This window comes from Anser anser (genome assembly GCF_964211835.1).
Source record: "Anser anser genome assembly, chromosome: 1".
Taxonomy (NCBI): Eukaryota; Metazoa; Chordata; class Aves; order Anseriformes; family Anatidae; genus Anser; species Anser anser.
In genome coordinates, this window is record NC_139720.1 from 32,851,669 (window position 1) to 32,878,167 (window position 26,499).

Below are 26,499 nucleotides of genomic sequence, written 5' to 3' on the forward strand. Positions count from 1 at the left end.
AAGTATGTCACTGGACAGGGAAGCTGCTGCTGTTCTGAGAACTGTTGTGCTGCTTTTCTGGTTTGAGTTTTCAGCTTCTGACTCCTGGTTGTTTTATACCTTTCTGTAATAGATTAAAGAATTTTTCTGTATCCAGTGATTTGTGTTTTCTTTTTCTTTTTTTTTTTTTTTTTTTTGTAAAGATGCATTTATTCTGTGACCAGGTCACCTCTCAGTGCTATTTTTAATCTGCTCTGCTAAACAGGCAAGTTTCAGAACTCACTGTACATTTTTTCTCCAGCCTTTTTTTTTTGACACATTCTCATTTTTTTCAACATGCTTTGAACTCCAGAACTGGATGCAGCGTTTTGGGATTAGTCTTACCAATGCTGTTTGCAAAAGTAAAATGATTCCTGTTGTTCTGCATGCTGCTTCTGTTACTGATGCAAATTAACGTGGCATTTCCCTAAATCTTTTGGCCTCCATCCCCCTCTAGTGAAGTCTGTCATTCACATCCACTCCTCAGTTGACTGACTTTGCTGCTGGTAGAAGCAGTATATTAAGCCATTCCAATATAGGCTTGGATCTTCCTCTTGCTACCTGTGAGTATTTGGAAAAGCATTAAAAATGGCCCTGATAAATACTGCTTTACACAGAATTTTTGAATGAAAAGACCAATTGTTAGTCCTGGTCATGTTCTACTGTTTCATCTCTACACTGCTCACCCTACGGAGGCAATTGACCCTATGGTGTCCAGCACCCGTTGCTGTTTATTCCTTTAGTCATTTTTGAGTACAGAACTGACCTTGTGATTACACAGCAGAACCTGTCTTTTAGGGCATACACATTTCTATATCTAGAGGGACTTCCAGTTTAAACATATTCAGGCCTGTATAACAGAGGTGCTTGTGTTTTGAAGGAGAATGGCTGAGTACATCTGTGTACTGCTGGAGTACGTGGTATGCCACGAGCTACTCCTCGAGCTTCAGGAGCAAGAGGGAGGGGAGTAGGGAGAAGGAAGAACCTAGCAGGCTGCATATGTGAGTGCCCATAGGCATGACAGAGAAAATACATTAGTTCATTGCAAGTCAAATGCCCTCGGTGCCCAGCAGCTGACTGTCTTGCTGGAACACTGTGCCGCATGGGCAGGAGATAGCAATGAGATTTGTGTAGGAGGAAAATCTGAGGAAAACCGCAGCCAGTAGCACAAAGCCCCAGGAGGATGTTTGAATCACGTATCCTGGCACTGCCCATGCCAGTAAGCAGCTGTAGAGGTGGCAGTCCCTTTTGGATTATTAAGTAATCCTCGAATTCCTCAAATGATGATTTGTTTCACTTACAATTCTGCTTTCTTCATCCCTTGAGTTTCTGTCCATCACGATGTTTACTTCAGGCCTTCTGAAACTGTTTATGGTTATGGAAAATTACCTTGTTCCTTGCTGAGAGCATTTGTTGTTCAATTAAGTTGTTTTTTTTTTTTCATGGCTAATTTTGGACAGTATTTTTTTCCTGTTTGCTGCATTACTAAATAGAAATGGCTATTAGTAAACTCACTGAAAATTCCATATTCTATCAGATCCCAGAGAGTCCTAAAACATGTTTAGAATCATTGGTTTTAACATCCAGTATTTAATGACATTCCTTCAAGTATCTTCAGAAGATGTGAGGTTGTCTTACTTTCTGGTCTGGAATCTTATAGAATGGTTTGCCGCTGTGAAACAAGGCAGCCAGTTCAGAAAGGTGTTGTTTAGGCGTGAGTTGGTTTGCCAATAATAAAACTCTATTGGTGAGGTACTAACAAATAGATAATGGCTTTAAAAAGGTATCTCATTCATTTCTAGATGACATAGTAGAAACAGTAAAAGATACACCTTCAGAAGAAGTATATACAATTTCATCCCTAGCATCATGCTAGACAGACTGGTCTATTTTCAATATTTTTTCATATTAATATTGAATATTATTAATATTTTTATATTAATATTGAATATTCATATTAATATTGAATATTTTTCAATTAAATTCACTGATGGAGTATGCTTCGAAAAAACAGCAAATAGTATTAAAATGCAATATTAAAAACTTATGAGGGTTCTGGGGAATTGAGGCATATAGGTCCTGGATTTTTATCCATCTTACAGTCATGCTTTGGAGAATAAATGTGTTGCTATAGTTGAAAAAGTTTTGTGGTGCTCAGTTTGAAAATTGAACTAACAATTTCAATACAGGCACACTTTTGGCTACTTTTTGGCTACTTTTGCAGTTACTCTTTAAAACGCAGTTGGGGACCGTTGGAAAAGCCCAGCTGCAGAAGTCTGGCATCCCTGCTGGGCAAAGCGGTGGGATCAATGAACTGTAAACAAATAGGCACTATTAAAGAAGACTCTAAAAGAATCCTTCTGCAGGGGGATGTCATGCCTTACAAAAATATTTTAGAATCCTTAGGGCATCGCTGAATATGTGGACTAACAAATCCAATTGGTATAACATACTCACATTTCCAAGTCTTTCAACAAGTTTCTGTTCTAAGGCTTTCAAGATTCTCAGTCAGGATTAGAATAAACTTATATTGAAATGAACTGCTTATTAAAAGACACTAAACAAAGGGTAGAAATATACAGTCAGTTTTAAGAAAGAAGGGAATGTGTTAGTGATGTGTCAGAGGGATCCGTGCTGGTCTCTGTACTGCTCAGTATTTGCAGAAGTGTACTGGTGAAGGGTAAGGAATGGAAAGGCAAAGTTTTGATGGTACTACGTTGTTCAGTGTTGCAAAAATGAAAGCTCACTGTGAAGAATTACAGAAGAATTTCACAACGCCAAGTTACTAGACGACAATGTTGCAGATGACAAGCTGTTGCTTCTCAGCAAACAGGGCCTGGAGTTAATATAGGTACCCGTATAAAAATGTCAGTTCAACGGTGAGCAGAGGGCAAAGGAGAGAATGTAAGGGATTATTAAGAAAAGAGCAGAGAAAAAAGAACTGAGTTTAGAACAAGGAACAAATCAGTGTGCCACTGTTCATACCTGAAGCACTCCTGCGTCTTTAATAACATCCATGATTCTGTTTCCTCTTCAGAAAATAATATATAGAACTTGAAAATACACAAGGAAGGGCAGCAAAGATGATCAAAGGAACACCTCCCATATCAGAAGGTATTAAGTAGACTAGGGCCTATAAAAAGGTCTATAAAAATCATGGGGGGGACACACAGTGAACTAAGAACAATTTTTCAATGTTTCTCATACTATAAAATTTAGGGATTATCAAATAATATCAAATGGTACGATGAAAACAAATGGAGCTTTAAACATGATGATATCATGTCTGGCTTGAGCCTCAGGTGGCTGGGATCTGGGAGTCTATAATGGGGAAGTATCACCTATAGGGTTTCCCTGTTCTAATCCTTTCCTTGGGCATCTGTCAGAGGTAGGCTATTGGGACAGACTGATGTTTGATCTGGCAAAGCACAAGTAGGATTATATTCCTATTGTTCTGATTGTGTATGTTTCTTAAATGTTAGATTATACTAAAGGAGATATTTCAAACACTGTCATATTTGTATTAAGCCATATGAAATACATACTGAAGAGCATTACAGGTTACATTCCTAACATGCCCATTCTACTATTCTTTGAACAGAAAAATTATGGTTTTTGACATTTCTTCTAAGAAATCTCATGAAAGATAAAAATTATCTGCCAGATAGTTTAACTGATTATAATGTAATGAGTGGTGACCTTAAAAATCTGGAGATGCTTCGGTGCTGAAAGGAAATTTAGCAACAAAGTGGGGAAAAAATTAAAAAGTGAAAAAAAAAGTGAAGTTTCTTCTTAGGTGACTAATGTATATAGACTTACAAATGGGAAAATTGGTTGAAAGTACTGGCCTGTGTTTATTTATCCATCAGAAATTCTCCTATGTCTAATTCATAGTTTGCAAATCTTTCCAACGTGGGACTCAAAAGCATAGTGTTTACTCTGATATACATTATTGAAGAGTTGCAGTAGGAACGGAGCCTTCATATCAAACTTGTTAACTAAATATTCATTGGTGAATGAATATTTTCTTATTCTTACTATGTTGCTAAACCCATAGGAAAGAATATAATGCAAAATCTAACAATGTTACACAAAAAAAGGAAGCAAGATTATGAATTACTAAAGTGTTATGTGAGAAATAGAGAGATGAAAGATTGTTGAATGCTGCATAAGCATACTGGAGTCCTACCAGTAAGTTTATGAGCGTACTTCTGTCTGACTATTTACTGGCCTTTTATTGTAGTCTTGCCCTTCCCTTTAAAAGAGATGGCAAGTGAAAAAACATGAGAAACATGGACATGAGAAAATGAAAATGGAAAGGTATTTTGAAAGCACTTTGTAGTGCAACAGAGATAATATTGTAAATTCCTTGGGGTACACTGTGTGTGGCAGTTCTGTCCAAATTCTTCTATTTGTTAACAAATGTATACTAAAGAAAAACTGCCTATTTCATTCATCCAGTCACCAATTCATTCATTCACTTCATACAGCTCCTGTCAGGCACTGGACTGAATGTAGTGCATCAAATGTTTTCCCCACAGTCCTAAAATATTAGCTAAATAAGCCATTGGTAACCTGACCCCAAAGAGTGACATCTTGTTATAAATATCGAAAGAAGGAAACATTTGAAAGCTTGACAGGATAAATCAGCCCCTCTCCGTCTCCCTGACACCCCCACATACACATGCGCATGTGTTACGCAACATATGAAACATTCAGAACCTTGAATTAGTTCAGTATCTGTCCTCGCATTTGCAATTTACATACTGTTTATCACCACAAGTGTACACATATTATGGCTTCCTTTTTATAAATCATGTCGATAACACATTTTTGCTGCATGTCGCTGTATATGAAGTATCATTTTGTTTTTGTCAGCAGACTGCTAAATGACAGGGAAGCGTCTGCAGTGTGCATAAAGCAGCATCTTGTGCTACACCGCAGGTCCCATGTGAGAGCTTACAAGGAATACATTTAAAGTTACAGCAGCAGTATAGCTGGAAAGATTGCCAGCAATCATTTGATTGTGATGTGTATCTGTATTTCTTTCTGACATGCCTGTATACATGCTGGTGTAAATATTCCATGAAGGTTGCTGACAATACCATGCGCTCCAGTTAGCGGCCCAACCTCTAACTTAACTAACCAGTACTCGTTCACAGAGAGGATGTAAATAGTTCTGCTTGTTCTGTAAAACATGTAGAAAAGCTGATGCTCTTGAAAGGCAGTTTTCCAGTATCACTAGCAATGTGTGCCTCTGTATTCAGAAACACATTTCTGAGTTTCAAGGATTTTCTGCACAGGACCAGGATACAGGACAGTAGATTAAGTTTTAGCTACACGCATATAATACAAACACAGAGGATTAACTAAAATATTACTGCAATAGAAATGAAATGAGCATGTTGCTGATTTTAGTTTGCTTATACCAAAAAGTCAGGAAGCTTTTTGCATAATACTTTTCATAAAAAAAAAGAAAAAAAAAAAAAGGAAAAAAAGTAGGATTTAGAATAGAGGCATATGGTAAACATCTCTCTTTACTGTCATAAATTCTACTGGTTTACACTGTGTATAATTCATAGACTTTTAAAGTCAGGGTGTTTCAAAGGTTATTTTAATAGTTGGACATACGTACTTTGTTTCTACTTTGTGTTATTTAACTTAATCTTTCCACCATTTAATGTTGTTACTTGCTTTTTGGCTAGATTAAAGAGCTCTCTACTATCAACAGTCCCCCATGTAGGTACTTGCATGGTGTAATCAAGTCCCCTCTTAATCTTCACTTTGATCAGATGGGCAGAGACTCTTAAGTCTCTCATTACAAGGCAGGATTTACTCTCCTCTGATTATCTAGTGGTTCCTGTGTTTGTCCATCTTTCTGGTGTTTTTCATCAGAGCTTCAGGACCTTAAACAGCATTCAGAAAATACATGCGATATCCAAAAATGCTTCCATACCTAGGAGTAACTCTGTCCTCACAGTGTGGATAGGTATTCCTCTGTGTGTATTCACAGGGATGTTGGTATGTTAGTACTGCATTGGGACCTTGGGTTTTCCTTGCTATAATGCTGGCATTATGCTTTCTCACATGGTATCCCTCTTGTTTTACAGATTAGCACTATTTTACTGAATATTAAAATGTTATTTAAATGAAAACACTATAATAAATAGTCCAGATTACATAACTGTGCCTGGGATTTGCTGTATAGCCTTGTGTCAGCTGCAGTTTTATTAGCAGTCAACTTCTGGTGGTTTCAGATCAGTGAAGGACAACTGGTTTTGTAATCCCAGGACAAACGCGTACATGTATACGTTTTATAATCTGGAAGAATTCACTGCCTATTGTTTTAGATCTCAGCTTCAAAGAATTTGTTTTAGCAAATCAGTGGAGCTATGTAAAATTTCAGCAGTTGAGGATCTGGCCTAGTTTATGTAACAATTTTTGAATTCACTGGCTAGGTTGACAATCAGATGTTTTGAAGTCAACCTTTTAAGTCAGAAGAAAAAGAAGTTGCTCTGGAAATACGTGTCTGTGCTTTATCCTTCTTCCTCCCACTGCCTCCAAAAATACTCTGTTTGCTCTCCCAGAGCAGATGAAGTTCCACAGAACATTTAAAGCAAACAGAGCCATCCTCTCCTAGACACCACGTTGATGGAGGTACTCTTTTTCAGATTCTAGCGGTATGTTTCCACTCTCTAACCCCTCCTCTCCCAGTCTGTTTTTTCAAGCTCAGATAGCCTTACTGCAAGGACTATTTTCTGCCCTGAAGAGCCACTAAACTTGTTTTCAAACACGTATTTGAACATCTTGGAGGTAGGCACCTGGCAGCCCAGCGATCAAGCTCTGCATGATGTCGGGTGACGATTACGTGGCTTTACTGCTACTGTGGCCCAGGAAAAAAACGTAGTGAGGATTTTGCCTGTATTTCAGTGGAACGCCGGTGGCTGCTGAAGACCGCAGGCATAAAATACTTGTCTTATAGCAGTGTTTTCTTCTCGCTACCATCTGTGAAAATGTGAAGCTTTAAACATTTGTCTCATGCATTTATGTGTGGGAGGTGTGATACATTCAGTTTAATAAATGAGTTTTAGCTTGTTTACAATATATCAGAATTGACTATAATTTGGACACTATGCATCTGTTCTGGAAAATGTCTAGTGTACTTACTTTATAATGGAGTGTGATTATGTTTATACTTGATTTCTCCTGCACAATGAACCATAATTAAAATTTAATTTGTAATCCTTTGGTAATACAGTACGAAGCTGCTGTCAATTAATTGGAAGCAATTAATTCATTAGATAGGAATGAAAGTACCTCAGGAACAATGAGCATAGAGAGCAGGACAGTGAAAACATCTGTGGGAGACAGACAAGTGTAGTTCAAGTCTCCAGGCCATGGATTTTCTTCTGTAGTACTAGTAATCCTTTTGCTACAAAAAGATGTGTTTGTAGCTGTGTTTTAAACCTGCTTTTTGCTTTGTAAGCCCCTCCTTGGAATGTAACTTCATTTGTTTATGAGTTGCATTTTGTTTTTAGAAATTTTTGTTTTAGAAATTTTGGTTTTAGGCAAAAAAACATTGCCCTGCCCTTCGGGGAGGTGAATGCTTGAGGGAAGATTCAGAGAAGTAGCAGAGACAGGCTAGCCGCTGGGTGTTTCTTGATAACTTGCTCACTTCAGGAAATGTTTTTCTCATTCCTGGCTAGAGGTGAGTTTTCCAGCCTGGAAAATGGAAAAAGAGATTCGGAGAGGGAAAGGAGCAAAGTCTGAGAAGCAGACCCTTCCACCAGCACCCCCTAGCAGGTAGGCAGGGAAGCTGAGTGGAGGACTGCAGAGCTGCATGTCTTAGGGCCTGGCAAGGCACAAAGTCTTCAAATAGATCAATTTGCAATTACTCACTAGCAAGTCACTCACAATTTGCTCACTGCCTCAAGAGGGGAGGGGGTTTAAGCTCTTATGTACTTCAGTAGTACAGGACTTCATACGAGTCACTTCACATGCATTGAATCTGGCTAATTTCTTAAATACAGAAATGATGGGCTTTCTTCTCATGGTCTGAGTTCTTTTCTGGGGCCTCCTCTGGCCCACCAGTTAGATGCTCATCTCCTTGCTGTCAATGTTGCAGCAAAAAAAAACACATCAGTTACCATTTACATACCTTCCACACAAATGTCCTAATTAATTGGTGTGGTAAGCTTCGTGTGGCCCATGTTGGTTTCAGAGTTCAGCTTTAGTTGACCCAGCCAAGTACTCTGGTTGGTCTTGTTCCTTATGGGAGTACTTATTTCACTGAGTTTCTCTTTCTCCTTCCCCCGTATCTATTTGCATCACCCAGAAGACTGGCTGTTAGGCTGATTCCCTGTTTTGCTGTGCTTATCCTCATTTCCATCCTTGGCTCAAAGTAGCCTGGGTGAGCCTTGTTGCTCCTGAAGACACAGCTCCTGCAGTGGCACCCACTATGACAATTTATCTTTACGATTTGGTATATATTTTGCATGTTTGGATATTTTTTTTTATTTTTTTTTCTGTTGAGAGCCTGCAGCTAGTCTAATACAGCTTTACCCAGTGTATTTTCTGGGTAAAAATTTGCCCTTGCAAAAAAAAAAAAAAAGAAGGGGGAAAAGGCAGGGAGTGAGGGAGTGTAATCTCCTTCACAGTTAAATACAATATAAGAGACAAGAATAGGCTCTATGCTAAGCTAAAAGTAACTGCTAGCCTTCTCAAAAGGATAAGACAAACACAGACTGATCTTTCTTTCAGCTAAGCAAGATGAATCCGTGCGGCCCACATCTATATTACCAAGTTGTGTGGCAGAGCAAAAGTAGATCTCTAAAGCCAAACAGCTGGTGCCGAGGGCCAAGTGCCCTCACTATATACATTCTGGGGTGTGTGAGGGATTTGCTCAGCCTGGCTTGGGTCTGGTCCTCACGTGGACACCAGTGCCACTGCAGGAGAGCGTGAGGTGGGAGCTGAGTGAGAAGCTGGCACCTCAGTAGCGTGCAGCCTTCCTTCAGGGTAAATCCACCTGCACATTGCTTTCCGTATTCTGCACCACTGGGAGGCAGCTGATGTCCATGATCCCCAGCAACTCTGTTTCGTAAAAGCAGCCCAGAAAATGCTTTGTGCTTTGGACAAACAGATGCTTTGTAGAAGGACAGAGAGCAGCATTTGATCAGGTGAAATAAAAGCTCTGTTTTTGTTCTGTCTCAGCATACAGAGGGAAGCACATCGCTTCCAGGCCACTCAGTTCATTGTAATTTCCTTTCATGTGATTTCTCTGAAGCTCTGGTCACCAATGAAATAGGCATCAGGAAAACAGGGACTGTCTGGGTGACAAGCAGTAGAGCAGAAGTGTGGGCTAAACAGAGATAACGGACTTTTAATTCCTGTATACTTACCGCGTGTATTTTTTATCAAAGTACCTTTTGCTTAAGAGATGCCCCAAGTTACGATTGCCTAATGGGTAACGTATACCAAAAGCCATTACAGCATGAGAGGGACTGTCTTACTGCTGTATTTTTGTGGGGAAAAAAAAAAAAGTTATTTAGAAGGGAGAGTAGATGGTGAAATTTGCCGCTGTTAAAATAGGCACCGTGGTACCACGGAGCGTTAAATTTTCTTTGGAGCTGCCCACAGACAAACAGTGCTTACTTGCTCCATGAGGTTTTCCAAAGCCCCCTTGGACTAATTCATGTCACACCAGGAGGAGCGGAATGAATAAACTAGTTTTCAGTTTTCAGTGTTGTTGCCAGAAAACAGATGTGTAAGAAAGGCGTTGATGTGCCAGATCATCGGTTCTAACTTACAGAGGTATCCAGGGGTCGGGCATCTGAGAAGGGAGCACAGGAGCATAGAAGGATGCCGTGGTGCTTCCACCAGTGCACCCTCACAGCTTCCACCAGGGCAGTGCTTAGGAGATTTCTGAGCTAGCTGATGTATCTATACAGTAGTAGCACAGTAAATGTGCTTTCTTCAATGAATTTGTACTATCACTTTTTCACGTTACCTAAACTTTTAGCGGCTGCAGTGCTCCAGGCCTACATCGTACCGTCTGTTGAAAGTACTTGCTTCATTAAAATTGTGCTCATTTCATTGGCTATTAACTAGGTTTAGTGTTAGGGGACAGAATGATAATACTCTATTTTCATGTTGTTTCTCCTTTTATATTTGGGACTCGTGTATCTTGTACCACTGTTTACTTTTTTTTCATATGAAATGCCCCATTTAGGCTTTAAAAAAAAAAAAAAAAAAAGCATTATCTGTGGTGGTAGCCATGGTAGCCAACAGAGAGCAGTGGGGACTTCTTTGTGGAAAAAAAAAGACACAAGGGAGGGCAGAGACTATCTTGAATTGATGCCATTGTTCATCTGGGCTCATCACTAGGTGAAATTTCAGTTAACAGTGAAGGAAGATTGGCATGAGAAAATACAAATGAAATGGAATTTCTTTTCTGAGATGTACAAAAAAAATCCTTAAAGGGAAATTCATACAGTTCAGGTAGATGAGCTCCCTAAAATATCACAGAAATCTCCCTTTGCCTGCCCTCTGTTACATCTGCATGCAGGTGACTCCATTAGGGTTTCTCATTGCTCCTTCAGTACCAGTGCAGCAGCATAGCTGGTGCCAGATACTTTGCAGAAGAAAGGTAACTTTGTGCTTGCTGCCACTGAAAAGGGGGTTTTTATAACACCCAGCGAGCAGTGAATTGGAGCAAAGAAAATGAATCTTTTTGTATTCAGCCACTGTTTCACCATAACTAAAACAGAATTATTCTATCTGCTGGACAGCAGCGCTGTTCTTGCTCAGGAAGGAATGTTCCTATTGAAAACAGGGCTTCAAAGAATATTTTGTCTGCTTTTTATTTACTGTAATACCAATTCTAACTCATTATACAAAGCCAACCTACACTTGAGGTTGTTTCCTCATTTTTAAGCACTTTAAAAACCTTTTGTCTACCTGTGTTTGTCAATGGAAAGGATGTTACTGAGGCTGTGAGACCAAAATTTCAAAATCTGGCCCATTTTTAATGGTTTGCATGGTGGAGATACCTACACTAAAAGCTTTTTCTCCCCTTGCTGGAATCATCACAGAGCATTCATTTTAAATAATTGTATCTTGCTGTCCTCATGTGAAACATGTTACAGGCAACAAGGAAGAACAAGGAAGATGAATAAATGCCTTGAGCCACAGTGCAGTGCACTGAAATGCAGGGTTAACTCTGTGCTGCTGTTACAGTTTTGAAACTGAAGTAAACTGAAACATTTCTGAGTGTGATGGAGTAAAAATACACTATTATCTTAGGCTGGTGATGAGTTCTGCTGACAGCAGTTGTTGGTCTCTGAGAGCATGTCAGGTGACTGCGTTTCATAACAAAGCATAAATTTTGCATGGCGTGTCCTCTCCTCGGGAGTTTTGCAGTGTGACTTGAACAGCCGTTTTCTACCTATTCCTTGGTAATGAAGGCTTTGAAAGGGAGAGTCTGATCGAAAATGCTGCTGTTTTGAGGGTGCCTCCCTGCCTGTGGACCACTGAGAAAGAAAAGAAACAGAACAGTGAAGTTGTGGTAGGAGACAGTATCTGTTTGTGGGCCTAAAAATCCAGCAGAGCAGAAGAAGGGAAGGTGCATTTATTTTGATTTTGAACGTTGTTGAGACTATTACTAGTGCTTTATTTACACTCATTTTTGGCATTAGCAGTTGAAAATCTGAAGTATAGAAAGCGTCTTGAGAAGCCAGTTCAGATTCTGGGAAATAAGGGAGCGATCGATTAGCAAGGCCAAGAGCAAAGAAAGGTGAAATGGAAGTACCACATATAAACATTTCAAAATGATGTCTCATGCCATAGAAATTCCTCGTGCTCCCATCTGTATACACATGGAAATCCGTGTTAAAAATACCTCATTTAATTACCCTTTAATTTCTTCCATTTCGATCTCACCATTGCAGTAGAAATAAAAGAGTGAGGTTAGTTCTGCTAATGGCTTCTTACCAAGACTTTAATAATGAGGCTTCGCAGTGGCTTAAAGTACTTCTAACCCCTCAATAAATAAACTGCCTTTGTTATAATAACAGTAATGCTCTTTAGCACTTATGTAATTTCTTTAATCTACACGGAGATTTACATTCATTATGTAGTTATATCTTCTATCAGCCACTGAAGCTAGCGGAGAAAAAGGCAGAGAATTCAAATGACAAGTCTGTGTTTACAGAAGTTGGTGTTTTCATGGCTGGCTTGAAACTCTTGAACTACTGGTTTTCAGCACTCCTGCAGTATTTCATTCAAAATGCTCCCACACTGCCATTCTTTCCTCAGATCTGACCTGCATATGTTTCTGATTGCCCTCCAGCACATTTTCCTTGACATCTGCTGTCAAGCTAACTGTAGGTAGAAGCAGCTCTGGTTCTTTGGTTCTTCCAGTGGGCTGCTTGACCAAAGACTGGCACTACTGGGAGACCCAGCAGAGGAAAATAAATAAATAAATAAGTAAAGGGCCCTCATAAATTTTTATTGCAACTGGATAAAACTTTTAAGTTAGATTTTTTTTTCTACTTTTTTTTTTTCCAAATAAATTTTTTATTTTTTATTTTTTAACAAGAAACTGCACTTGGTTATTTATTTCTTTATTCGCTTCTAAGGAAAGGTGGTATAAAAGGTCAGCTTTTAAAACAGTTTTTCATTACTCTTTGCATGTATCTAAACCATTGTGGTGATGTATGGAACTGCAGGAAGCATGGTCTGGGTAACTCACGTCTTCATGCTTAATGCTGCCAATGCTCAACAGCCAGCCTGTTCCTCTCTTGATGTACTGTACCTTCTCTGGTAGATGCACAGTCCACAGTGCGGCACAGGTGTTGTATCTGCAAAAAAATACATTTTGGAATTGCAGTTTTCAGAATTCATCTTTCTTCAGAAAGTTTTGCTGTAGCAGTTTTCTGTCCCAATTTCAGAGAAAAATGAGTATTGAAACACTGAATTTATGTGAAGATTGAAAGTCTTTTTTTTTTGTCAGTTTAAACGCATATAAAATTAATTATTTTCCACTAATCTAGGATCTTTTCAGCCACCTATTTATTCTTAAAAGACAGAAAATAATAAATAGAAGACAAAAAAGTAATATCCTTGGGAACCTTGAAACAATGTGTAAAGTATTTTACATATTTGGCCTGTATAATCTGGACTAGGAATAGTACAGTAATGAGATATAGCAATTGTCGTTACCATTTTTGTTACAAAATGGATGCTTTGTGTGTCAAAAGTTATAATGCATTCAGTTTGCCATGCATTTATATGGAGTTGAATAATTATAAGGAGTAATTATATATGAATGAAAAATCTTTAACTCCTAACAGCAAGTATTTCAAATGTATTCGTAAATACAGTGTGATGCTGTGATTGATACTGAGTATTTTTTAAGTATTCTAAGTATTTTTGATTTAACAAACATTGGTGTAGCTGCCATTAGTAATTCAGATTGTGTGAAATAATATTGAAGGTCCATACCCTTACATTAACTATTCATTTTGTAAGTATGAGAAATATGATTTTAACAGTCAGACCTTTGAAATACCGAGTAAAAGCCTTTTGTAGGTGCAAATAACATCTGTTGTGAGAAGATCCAGCAAAGCATACTCATTAAAAGTAGACACAAGCAGGAAAATGGGGTCAAGTTCAGCCCCTTAAGCAATTCAGCAGGAGGACTAGTCTTCATTAAGCTGTAGACCAATTATAAAGCCAGGCTTTTAAAGTGCTGTCAGATCTGCCATGTAGGTGACATATATAATCTATCAGTGATCTCAAGCAGATACTTTTTACCTACTAACCATTAACTACAGTGTAGACATCCTTACCGTGAGACATGTTACAAGTTCCTAGGGAGATAACAAATAGAAACTCTCTGCTGTACTCAGCAGGAGCAAAGGCTTAATATTCTTAACCAGCTGCAAGCAATGCAAACAGTTCATTAACACAGTTGCTTATATAAGGCTTGTCTGTATTTTGTTTTTTATTAAGCTTTTTGCTGTCAGCAGCTCTAAAGCCAGACATTTATGCAAGTGCAAGCGTGGGAAAGATCTCTGAAGTGTTCCCCAAATGCCCAGTTACGTCTGAAGTTTGGTTTAGTTTTGCTCTTTCTCTTTGGATGGAGAAATCCTGAGTGGTCGTTTATTGGAACTTTAAAAATGTATTATCCCAAATAGAAATAAATTATTTTCTGTCATCACAGTGAGTTTAGAATTGATAGAAATGTAAGCAACAACCTGACCTGTGCCAAGATAAAAAGAGAATATGTCACATTCTGATGTGGAAGTTGATCAGAGGTGCACCTTTGTGCTAATCTGCAGGGACCCAACTTCTTTTTTCTTTTTTTTTTTTTGTTTTTCTGTAGCCTTAGGATTCATTTGAAATGCCATCTGTTAAATTGCTAAACTCTGTTCAGTGCTTTTGTGAGAGGAAATGTCTGTCTACTAGGAGTTAAAGTAAATTATTTCTATTTGTGTTTGTAACCTTGAGATGTAAGTGGGAATGTCAGCCCTTCTGATTTTGGCATTCTCTTGAGCAAGGCAAGTGATTCTGGCAGCATAATTTTATTTGTCTCTTGTCAGCTCCAGGTGGTTTCCTTAGTCTATATCCGGGATATTTATTCTTAACAGAATTATTTCCTCCTCAGCCGGGCAGATCTGCAGTGTCAGCGTCTCCTAGTTCACGCTCTAGTACAGTAATCGACAATCTGAACAGACAAGATGAATGTAGGCATAAGGAGAAATAATAGAAAACCAAAAAACTGAGTTGACAGGACTAAGCAAGTAAGTAAAAAAAATGTAGAAAAAGATTCATGAATGGAATTGTGAGTAAGGCAGTCAGATAGTTTCCCCTCCACTTAAGTATTAATAGTGTCCAGAAATTTATACACCGTGCCAGTTACTGTAAAATGCTATAAAAACTGGGGAAATAAAAATGCAGCAATGTGTCTGCTCTTTTAAGTCTGAGTCAAATAAGTACAAAAATATATATGCTTAATTCTGAATTGTGAGGAATTACTGTAAATTATACATGCCCTTCAATAATTTGCTGTTGCTGTTTCAGGGGAGCAAATTCAAAAAAGCAATAGGCACAAATTTGTAGATAATTCAATCTTCATTTTCCAGCAGTTTTCTAAGTATTGTTTGAGCTTTCTGTTATATGCTAATGCTAGTATTTGGTGAAATCAATCTCTATACAATTTAACAGCAAGGTAATATGCACTGTTAATGACCATCATCTATCTCGTCTCGAGATTCTTATTCTATTTCCTTTCAGGATAATCACTATCATTAATGTACCTTAATGAAATGAGATAAATGTGAAGGGTAGGGTCAGCTCATCTGTGGATGTAAATCAGTGCAATCCAATTGATTTCTATCAGCTCACACCTATTTACAGCTCTTCATAACCTTGCGCAGAGCTTCAGAATTATAGTTAAATGCTTAATGTTCTTTTTGCTCTTAATTTTGACTCATACAGCTAATATGTAGCCATATTTCAATTAATAAATGGGAAGTACATTTCTGTATCAATGAATAATGTGGAGTTTTATTTTGAAACAGGCAATTTCAAAAGGAACTACAGCCATACCTAACGATTTATTTAATAATTTATTTGACACCTACATTTTAGTAATGAATCAATCAGGAACCAGGAGCTGGTTCATACTGTTCGCTTGCATTTACTTACTGGTCTACTTCGTGATAAGCTGTCACTGATATTCTGAATTTTGCAATTTTTTATTTTACTTGTTGCTGAGATTCGGAAATAGGTAGTTTAATATCTGATGGATGTGGTGAAAGCTTTTAGAATTGCATTTGTGAATTTAGAAGCCCATGTTCAGACTTAGCCTTTTTTGTTTGAATTGGTTTTGCTGGTTAATTTGAGGCTACGTGACCCTGAAAATGTAACGAATCCACTTGAGGGAGGGCCAGCTGAGGTGAAACCACGATTTGTGTTAAACTGTGAATGCAAAGAATTATGCTGCTTTCATTTGCTGAATATCTGATCCAATTTTTGTAACTTTTAGTTAAATTTGTCTTTTCTTCAAACAAGTCTCTACATGGAAATCCTAGCATAAATATGTGATGTTATATTTTGCTTTGTTATAATTAATTTTATCTAATAATAGATTATTTAATAATAGATTATTTTGGTTATACTGGATAGTTATGTGTATAAAGATTTACTATCCAGTTCCCTGATTGTTGTTTATTCATCTATCAAAGTGAATATATACTATTCTCTTTAGTCACTTCCTATTAATTTTATGGTTAGTGCTGCATACATGACACAAAAGAGTGGAGAACTATGCCTACAATGCCTATAGTTTTCTATCTTACATCCTATCTTAAAATCTTTCTGATTGTCTATATATTCCATTTTGGTTTTATTCAGTTTTACTCTGTGAGTGCTGAAAACACCCTGCAGACTGTATCATCGAAACCAGCTTAGAAACAACTGCTGTGTAATAACCGATAAAAGATCACTCTTTCCCCAGAATTGTTATGTAGTTTCCCAAGAACTTGATTTTGCCAGGATATCCTGCTTCAGCAAACTTAGCAACATGCTTAATTTAAGCACAGACTGTCTGGCATCAGTAGCATTGATGTGCATGAAGCTAAGTGTCCTGCTCTTTGCAGGTTTCTGAAACACAAAGGTTAGAACACAACTAAAAATATGGCTATTTGAGAATTTGAAAATGTTATAAACGGCTGATATTTGGAGCTCCATGTCTACAAACTTTAGATATTCTGCTAAGCAATCTGTGATTGTAGGAGAGAGTGACACTTAAGTCTTCAACTTGCATTTTGCTGGGGAGGGAAATGAATCTTAAGTATTATTGAATCCTGTAACCCGATAGTTCTAAAAAAGCATCTTGAACTTACATGTTTGGTTACACTGATTTGAAGCTGTTAAATTGAGCATCTGGAATTATTGACTATTGCCACTTTGAAAGTAAATGATTCCCAATGGGACCTACTTCAAGGCTGGCATGAATCCAAGATATCAGCCTTCTGACTGCGTATACACATGAATCCCTAATCTCATCAAGCAGGTTATTTTAGGGAAGCCTAGTAGATCAGTAACATGATGCCTTGCAATTTCATTAATGAAATCCTGTCAGAATAAATTAATGAATAGCCTATTGATATTTCAGGCTTATTTTATGGCACTGTAATACAGTTGTTTAATAACTCATTGTGCACACCATTTTCAGTGTTGTTGATGTTAAGTAATAACCAGTGCAGTTACTATGTTAGTCAATCTTTCATTTTAACAGTAGTATTGATTTGGTGAAAAGCAGACTTAATACAAAACTCTTGACAAACTTGGCTGTTGCAGCCCTGAGAGCACAGGAACCTTGCAAGTTCTGCAAAAGGCTAAACCAAACTTGTGCTTTGATTTGAGATTTTGAGAAATGTTCAGTTTGATTTATAATAGCCTTTCTGTGAAGAATATTACAAAATCCTGTCTGGATTATATTAACTGCCTTTGAATGAATTTAACTGCCTTCGTGCAAAAGTGCATCATTTTCTACCCATATTTTTTATTTATTAATGTAATTTAATATTTAGAATTGTAAAATGAATGCAAGTGCAATATAGTCAACATCATTAAAGAAGATTGTTAAAAATAAGTCAGAAAGGGAGCGGGGGTGAAGGGGGCCAATTGTATTAAACACGAGTGATTTAATCTTGTTTTCAGAAAGAATTTAAATAAAATTAGTCTCAGTATCTCACACACTCTGAAGTTTGAACGTAGATGTGAACAATATTCTGTAAAGATTTAAAAGTGTGCTTGCCCAGTTTTTGGCTTAACTTTACAAATCCATCTTTAGTGGGGACTTTCTTTAGGTTTCCATGAGAGTCTTCTTTATATGACTAATGACTCTGAAAAAGTTAACTAAGAGAGAAAGAATTAAGGCCTTAGGAGGAGAGATAATGAACAACAGATCTTAAGTATGTCTGTTGCTAGAACCTGCATACAAAGTAAAAAACAGGCTCTGAAAACTAGTGATAAATGATCTGCTACTAGTATTTGCATTTGCTGTTTGCACTCTGGTGATTTATGTTGCTTTAAATATCCTTTTCAATTCATTTCTTTACTATCATGTGTGAGTTTCTTGTCCAGCCTAAAGAACTGGATGCTAGGAAGTTCCTCTCCAATCAAAGGTTGAATTCTCCTCTGCATTAATAAGAAGCAGCTGTGCCAAACCAGGGCAAGCCAACTTACACTACCTGCATTCTCAGAAGCATCTTCGCTTTCCTACCTCACATGCTTGCTTTTAGGATCTTGGTTTTTCAAATACTCTGAGATGGGGGGTGGAACTGTGGCAGATTGGTGACCTACTGGGGGGAAACTGTCACCCCCAGCTGCAGAACCATATTCCTTCACTTGGCTGAAATGGCAGTTTGATCTGAAAAATTAGCAATCTGTTATGCTAACCTGGTTTGGTTTTAGTCTGTTATCCCGGCACCTTTAAGGAGTTCTGTCACCTTTTTTCCCCACAATTACTATTTTTCAAGTTCTCTCCCCCTCCTCCCCCTCCCGCTCCCCCATTTAATGTGTAATACTCCCTGACTGTAGTTGGCAGATTTTTTTCCTGGTAAATCAGAATTGGTCTGAGTGAGGATATGTGGAGTTTCTGGTGGCAATAAGGAAAGGCACATCTACATTGTGTTTCTCTTAAAAATGCCTCTAAAATAAAATAAAGCAAAAAGAGGATAAAATCTGTGATAACACTTTTTTTTAGGCATATGCATGTATTGAACTGGTAAATGTGTTAGGAAAAAAGTTGCCAGATCATCCCGTGACTTTGATCTGGCCTTGCTCCTTGTTTCCTTTGTAAGATTTGATTTTGCTCAGGGACTAAGTTTGCAATGACTATATTTATTTATTTCCATAAAGCTTTTCACACCTTAGAAACAATTTTGATGGGATCAAGGCCAGCTTACATAATCTATTTTTCCTCTTTGACTTTGAAGAAGGAAGAAAGTAGACAAAATAGAAACAGGAAAGTGCTTTACTTTCTACAGCTTTATAAAAGGTATACGTAAAGTGTAAGAAGATGCAGTAGCTGAAAGCAGAGTCTGGACAAATTAAGAGTAGAAATAAAGTGCAGCTATGTCATAGTGTGATTAAGCAACTATTGCAAAACCTTGATGTGTCCATTCTCCATATGTATGCTAAGAGCATTAAAAATGAGACTTTGTAAAGGACTTGCTTAATCTCATCTGGAAAGAGTCTATTTCCATTAAGAATTACTCTGTAGAATTTTATGACCTGGATTATACAGATCAGAATGGATTATCATGTTTTACGCTTTACAACCTTTAAATCTGTGAATTCACAAGTAATTACTATGCTAACTATCACATACGTTATTTTTCACTTAATGAAATATTCTAGTAAAAACATGGTAAACAAATAACTGAAAAGTTGAAATGTGAAAGAAATTTGCTTCAGATGGATGGCATGGAGATATGGGCAAAACTATGTAAGTAGCATCTGCAGGGAAGTAGCAGTCAGAGCCACAAGATCCTACTGCAAGACCCAAGGTAAACAGCTGTTGCTTTTTCTCCAGTTACAAGCTTACCTACTGTGGGTAGTTTCACTCCATTAAGGAAAGATCGATGAGTGAGACCAGAGGCCATACAAAGTCTGAAATTGCAATTATACAAGAATTGCTCTCTTTCAATATCACTTCTTTTGTTGGCACTTGCCACGTTAGTGTTTCATAGCTCTCGTTCCAGCAAACAGCAGTCGCTTCCTCACTCAGCCTGCCTTAAAAATAAATTTCTTCCTGCGGTCATGGGCATCAGCTTGTAGATGAAATACCTACTAATAACGAAGGCCGCTGTTGTGGCTAAAACCTTTTTTCTCTTAAAAGCTACTAAAATGTAGTGCCTGCATTGCCCAGGCAAAGATAGGTGGATGACAAACCTTTTCATTACTGTTCGTTTCTTATTGCTGATGTCTTCTCTGTCAGAGCAGGTTCTTTTGCTTTACTGCAGCTCTGGCCCGAAGAACTTCAAGATGAAGTATGTTGAATATGGTCCCTACTTTTGCTTTATACTTTGTATATATTTTATTCAAGCTGACTATAGTACTTTGAATTATTTGAAAATGTCTCAGAAAAAAAAAGAAGTATTAATTCTTAATAAATGAATGAGTTTTGATCTTACAGCAGTAAGAATGCAAAGCGTCAGCATTCCAAATGTGGCCTATCAAACGTATCCTCATACATTATTCCCTTTGCCATCTTTTGGAAATTTATCCCCAGACTATCTCTGGGAACAAGTGCTCCTATTAACATAAGAGTTGTTCCACTTTTTGGTCGCTCTCTGTCCTGGAAGTCGTCTAAGAATATTGAAAGCTAATATTTGTTCCAAACTGGCACTGTTGGTGGCATCAAGAAAATGCTGCCCTTGATTACTTTTTCTCTTGAAGGACTTAAAACACAGTGAAGGATTTAGAGAAATAGGATCTACTTAGTCTCATACCAATCTTTTCTGTCTTCATTATTTTGAAGTTAATTGTTTGCTTTTGTTTAATGAGGAGACACTTTTACCACATTTTTTTTCTAAGGGAAACGTGGTCTTTTTAATGAAAACAAATGTCTGATAAGAGAGTTCATCCAATGCATATCTGTTTTCTATCTTGCCTGTCTGGCTAAACCACTTTGGATTTCTTTACTTCCACTTTGTCTCAAAGAACAATCATCCATGTTGTGACAAGATGAAATCTTGTTCCTTACTCACCTAATTTTATGTCATCCCTGTTAATAGTAATTACTGAATCACTGATTTCAGTGGAAAAAGTTTTCCTTCTCATGTTAAGCTGATAAAAAAGACCTAAAAGTGTCAGCAATTAAAAAGTAACAGGAAAAAAAAAAGGCAGTATAGCTACATAGTTTAAGTTAATGAACATCTATTTTGCAGGGAAAAAAGCTCATTTTCTATAAATAAATTTTCATTTGGGCTTTCAGGTTTAACTCATGGTAGTCACACTTTGAGACAAGTGGAGGTGCTGATAACCAAATCTCACCTGAGAGACATAGAGAAGCTTGTAATAAGTCGACTGTTAGGACTGCAGTTTAAAAAAAAAAAAAAAGACAACAAGAAAAGGGGTGTAAAACCCCAAGACAACTTATCTTGGTGAGGCTGTTTCTCTTGCAGACCGAAGGCATGATACCAGCATAGTTCATGTACTTATTTTCCAAATCCTAACTTATTCGTCTATCTGGAAGAAGCCATATGGTTAGTGCTGTCTTCCAACAGGTCCTTTTGCATGACAAGGCAGCAGTGTACATGCTGTAGCCTGCCATACTAGTTACAGTGTGGATATGAGGCTGTACCAGAGACTGTCAAGTTGCAACTGGGTAGAGAGAACAGAGGGTGGAACATTACGTTGGAAAAGAACTGGAAAATTATATCATAGCCACAGCATATTAAGAGCCCAACTGTCCTGTGGAGGAAGACCATTGTATTTCTTATCTGTGACATGGTTTCTTTCATTCCTGAGTGATCTGCTTGTAACAAAGAGGTGTCTTAGTCTTAGAAATGCTTCCTGACAATGTGATGAATTAATGCCTAAGTCTTGTTTCCCTTTAAAGAAATAGCAAAAAGTCAGTTGCTAATCACTGTCAGCAGTCCAGCTGAAGTCCAAGGAGAGTGCAGTGAAGATAGCTTCTTATCTATCCAAATGTATAGCCCTTTCTTAGTCATTCTGTTAGTAATTTCTCGTTTAACAAGAAATCTTTGTGGGCTTTTCAGTCTGAAGCCAAATAACACATTTGTTTTTACTTTGAGCTGTGTTTTTCTTTATGTAACAACATGATTGCTGTAAAGATGGCTGTAGCTCATCTGAAATTTTCAAAATTTGAGTGCACAACTCAGAATACTCATCACAAATAAACTTAAAACAAGCAAAATGGAGATTTCTGGAAAAAAAAAAAAAAGCCGATATATTTTAAATCATCCGATACAGAAGTCTGTTTCAGACTCATTTTGTGGTTTAGCTTGAACCATATTCCTGGAGTTAATCCTGCTGGAAGGAACTCTATGTTCAGCTTTCTTCAGTTATCTGAAACTCAAGAGAAGTTTCAAAGCAGCCATTTTAGTCAGTCATCATGTGAATGTGCATGAGCACTCATTGGCCTTGATTTAATCCATGTGAAGGTTATACGAAATCTTTTAAATGACTTCAAAGCATTTGGATCAGGCATAGCATAAAGCTGCATGTTGAATTTCAACAAATCCAATGACAACATTTCAAGATTTTGGCAGCACTATTCTAAGTTCCATATTTATACGTATAAAGGGTATTTAAAATGTTTGTTCCACCCCAAAATGGAATTTTACGTCACATCACATTTTCTGATTCATAATTTTTGTATATTTCTAGTATTTTTTATTTTTTTTAGATCATACAGTAGAACAAAAAGACATGGCATAGATACTGAAAGCTTCTGCAAAAATCAGAGATACCTATGAATGCACTGGAGACAACTTTTTAACAGAGGTTCTAGTTGGACTGAAGTACTCTGCTGAACCCTCTATTCGTGAATAAAGCAGAAGGGGTCAGGGTCAGTTAATGGCACCATTGGCTTGACCATGAATTTAAGAGCTTAGGCTGCTGAGGGAAGAGAAGAAGATGCTCCAGTTCCTTAGCTTTGTGGCCATTTACTGGACTTACTCCAGTATGTCTCTTCAGTTCTGGGGAGGCCAGCACTGGATCTAGAGCTCCAGATGTGTCTCTCAAGTGCAGAGGGAAGGACCACCTCCTCCAACCTGCTGACAATGCTTTTCGTAACCCAGTTTAGGAGGCTGTTCTGCAAAGGGCACGTGGTTCATGTTCAACCTGGTGTCTGCCAGGAGCCGCAGGTCCTTTGTCACAAAGCTGCTTTCTAGCTTGTGCATGGGGTGATTCCTTCCAGGTGAAGGATTTTGCATTTCCTGTTGTCGTACGTGATGATGTTCCTGTTGGCACATTTCTCCAGCCTGTTGATGTCCCTGTGAAGGGCAGCATAATTCCGTCAGGAGTATCAGCCTCCTCCTCATTTTGTATTGCCTGCAAACCTTCCAAGTCTCAATCTTCTTTGCACTGATGTGAAATGTGCTTCCAGGTCTCTGTACGTGGCAGAGTTCAAGGATTAAGAGGTACAACCTTCCCCAGAGAAGGATCAAGTTAGGGTCTATGTAAGCAACATAAAACAAGTAATAACCAGTGATGTGACAATGTCCTAAGTACCGAGTGCATGGGACTACATGCAAGGGTACAGAGACTGCTGATGGATATCATCGTGAGGTTGCTTTCTGTCATCCTGGAAAGGTCAGGGCAAGTGGGGAGATCCCTGATGACTTGTGAAAGGCAAACATTATGTCCATCTGCCAAAGGAGCAGGGAGGGCCCAGGAAGCTCCAGGCTGAGCAGCCTGGGGGAAGGCCGTGGAGCATGTCCTCCTGGAAGGTTTGGGCTCCTCGTGCAAGAGAGGTGCTGACTGACTACAGTGACACTGTGAGGGGAAAGGGGCAGGAGCACGGGATGTGAGGAGAGGCTGAGGGAATTTTATTTTCTCTGGAGAGAAGGCTATGAAGTATTTGACTGTTTTTTAAAGTTACCTAAATGGAAGAGTATAGAGAAGATGGGGCCAGACTCCTCTCAGAGGTAACAGTGACAGGATAGGGAGGCGACAGTTTTTGGTTGAAGGAAGGAAAATTCAGACTAGATTTTGGAGAAAGAAATAAAAAAAAAAAGAGAGAGTGGAAGTTCTAGGTGCTTAGGCATTGAAACAGACAACCAAGAGAAGTTGTGCAATCCCCATGTTTGGAGGCTTTTGAAACTCAGCTGACCCTGAGCAACATGATCACATTGAAGTTAGCCCTGCCTTGAGCAGGAGTTTGGATTAAGTCATCTCCAGAGGTTCCTTCCAACCTAAATTATTGTACATTTTCAGGAGAAGTACAAAAATAAGAAAATAGTTCAAATTCATTCTTTCGCATTATTGCTTGTGTTTTTTATTTAGAATAGAGATTCACCTGTAGAACAGCTGAATTCCAGTCAGTATAACAAGAAATTTGAAAACTGGTTTTGAAAAAGAGGAACTGGATTTCTGCGAGGGGCAGATCTACCTGCTCTGAAATGTAACCTTTGGGGAAATTAAAGAGATGACTCAATGTAATGCACAGTGTGCCGTACAACCAGTAAATCAAAAGGGACAGGGTCACAGTGCATTCTTTTGTCTCTTATCTGGCAGAGGATTTTATTTTCAATTGCAGTACGGAACAAGAAATGGAATTTCAGTTCACAAATGTGGCAGACTACTGACTGAACAGCCTTCAAAAGAAGACAAAAAAAAATCTTTAAACGTTACAGAAGATAAACTCACAAACATGTGGATGTTTGTTTGTTTTTTGTTGGTTTGTTTGCTTTGTTTTTTTGTTTTGTTTTGTTTTTTAGCAGATCGCCTGCATTGTCCTGTTAGTATTGAGATTTCTCATTAGGTTGCTACATGTATTATAAATATATGATGTTGTGAAGGTTTCTGGTTCATAGGTTTTGAAATGAAGACCTAAATGTAGATGTCCCAGATAGCAACCAATAGTGAACGATAAAAGGTTGATCTACACATAGGAATGCAGTACTTCTATCTAGATTACAGTCAGTTGAATGAAATGTGAAAATTCAGTTTTACAAATCTGTTGGTATTGATTTGGTAAACAAGTGATGTTAACAAAAGAAGATCACTTATATTTTTGAAATCTCTAGGCGTATTTATTTTAACAATATATCATTGAGAGCCAAACATATATGAAGGTAATATTCAAAAAGATGAATGTAGGTGCTGGGTGTCTCTGAAAATCCCACCAGTTTTGCTTTATGATTCATATAAAATATTGTTTTAGTAATATTTAAAGCACTATTAAAATGAAATCAGAGTATACTTTATCAGTTGTGAACTCTTTTTGCTACATTAACTAGACACTAGAAAGTCAGCATGATAATAATATATCGGGTTGGCTCACCAGACACCAACCTAGTCACTCTCTCACTCCCCCTTCTCAACAGGATGGGGGAGGAAAATAAGATGGACAAGCTCGTAGGTTGAGATAAAGATGGTGTAATAAAAAAAAGCAAAAGCCATGCATGGAAGCAAAGCAAAAAGAGGATATTTATTCCCTGCCTCTTGCTCACTTCCAGCCTACTGGCCTTTTGAGGAGGATTTGGAGACACAGCCTTGATGCTGTGGGAGCAATACTCAGCAAATGCCAGAAAACTGGTGTGTTATCAACACAGTTATAGCTACAAATGCAAAGCGCAGCCCTGTATGGCTGCTATGAGCAAAGTTACCTCCATCCCAGCCAGACCCAGTACATATACCAAAAGGAGGTGTGCGGTATTATGTCTCATTTAATGATCAGCTTTAGATATATTTTTCTGTTTGTATATGAGCATTTGGAAAAGACATTTTAGAAAACACAAAGGGACATTTTATATTTGACATACAGCTAGTGAAATATTAATTTAGAAAAAATAATCAATTTTTTAAAAAATTGATGTATTTAAATTTTGATTACAAATGGGATTTAACAGTCCTGAAATATGATAATATATTCATACTCCACCTCTAGCCAGCAGTTTCTATTGATTAGTTCTCATAGCATTTTACTGCCTTCTACTTTCACAGTGGTATACCCCTTACTGCAAGAAGGGAGATGTTTATATCATATTTTTTAAACAAACAAACAAACAAAATATTCTTGTACAAGGCTTAAAAGGTACATTTTTAGCAGAATAATTACATTCAGTCTCATCTTCTTCAGAACAGACACTTCCAACCATTCTCACATCCTAAAAAATTAGTTTCAGAATGCAAAGAGAATTTTTGTGGTGGTTCTTTCTGAGCAGAGAGATTTTAATTACTCTGCAGAGCCTTCTATTTCTTCAGTTCATCATTGTAGAATATCAGTTTAATTACAAAATCTCCCACATAATCAATAAGTCAACACGTAATCAATAAGGAAATACTTAAAAAATAAATGTAGACATTTAGTTCCTGAATCTTTACATGCATCCAATGTAAAGATCTCAAGGTATTTGTATTAATTACACTATTTACTTCAGCCAGTAACATGTGGGTGATAACTTTGCACACTATAAAATTACTTCTGGATGAGATTATCATTGAACAGTAGTGCTTTGATTAGTTTTCCATCATAAGCATCAGACAAAGATAGAACATCTACTCTGTAGTTTATTTAATTCTGTTTATATCTGTCCTGATAGCCATCTGTTCAACTTTAGATTTAACTTATTTTTCTAATGAAATCTTAATTGCAGTTTACTAATTCCTATAAAATTTTCTTACTGACAATGTTTTATCATGTAACCTTTTACGTTATTTGGATATATATTTTTCAACCTTACATCTAAACAAAAGATGTTTTTCAATTAGAAT

General features: G+C 37.6%; 1 protein-coding gene and 1 long non-coding RNA gene across 7 annotated transcripts in view; one reads left to right on the forward strand and one right to left on the reverse strand.

The window, feature by feature from the left end:
• TMEM117 (transmembrane protein 117) overlaps positions 1–26,499 on the forward strand; it is a 218,338-nt gene that overhangs the window by 56,684 nt on the left and 135,155 nt on the right. The gene's annotated exons all lie outside the window — the stretch shown is intronic.
• LOC310905139 lies at positions 140–26,404 on the reverse strand. Of its 2 annotated transcripts, XR_014588798.1 has the most exons (3): positions 13,866–13,903; positions 12,767–12,875; positions 140–11,546 (listed from the first exon to the last, which is right to left on the reverse strand). It is a non-coding gene; the product is annotated as an uncharacterized lncRNA (long non-coding RNA). The 2 variants fall into 2 exon arrangements; XR_014588797.1 differs by having other exon boundaries at positions 12,767–26,404.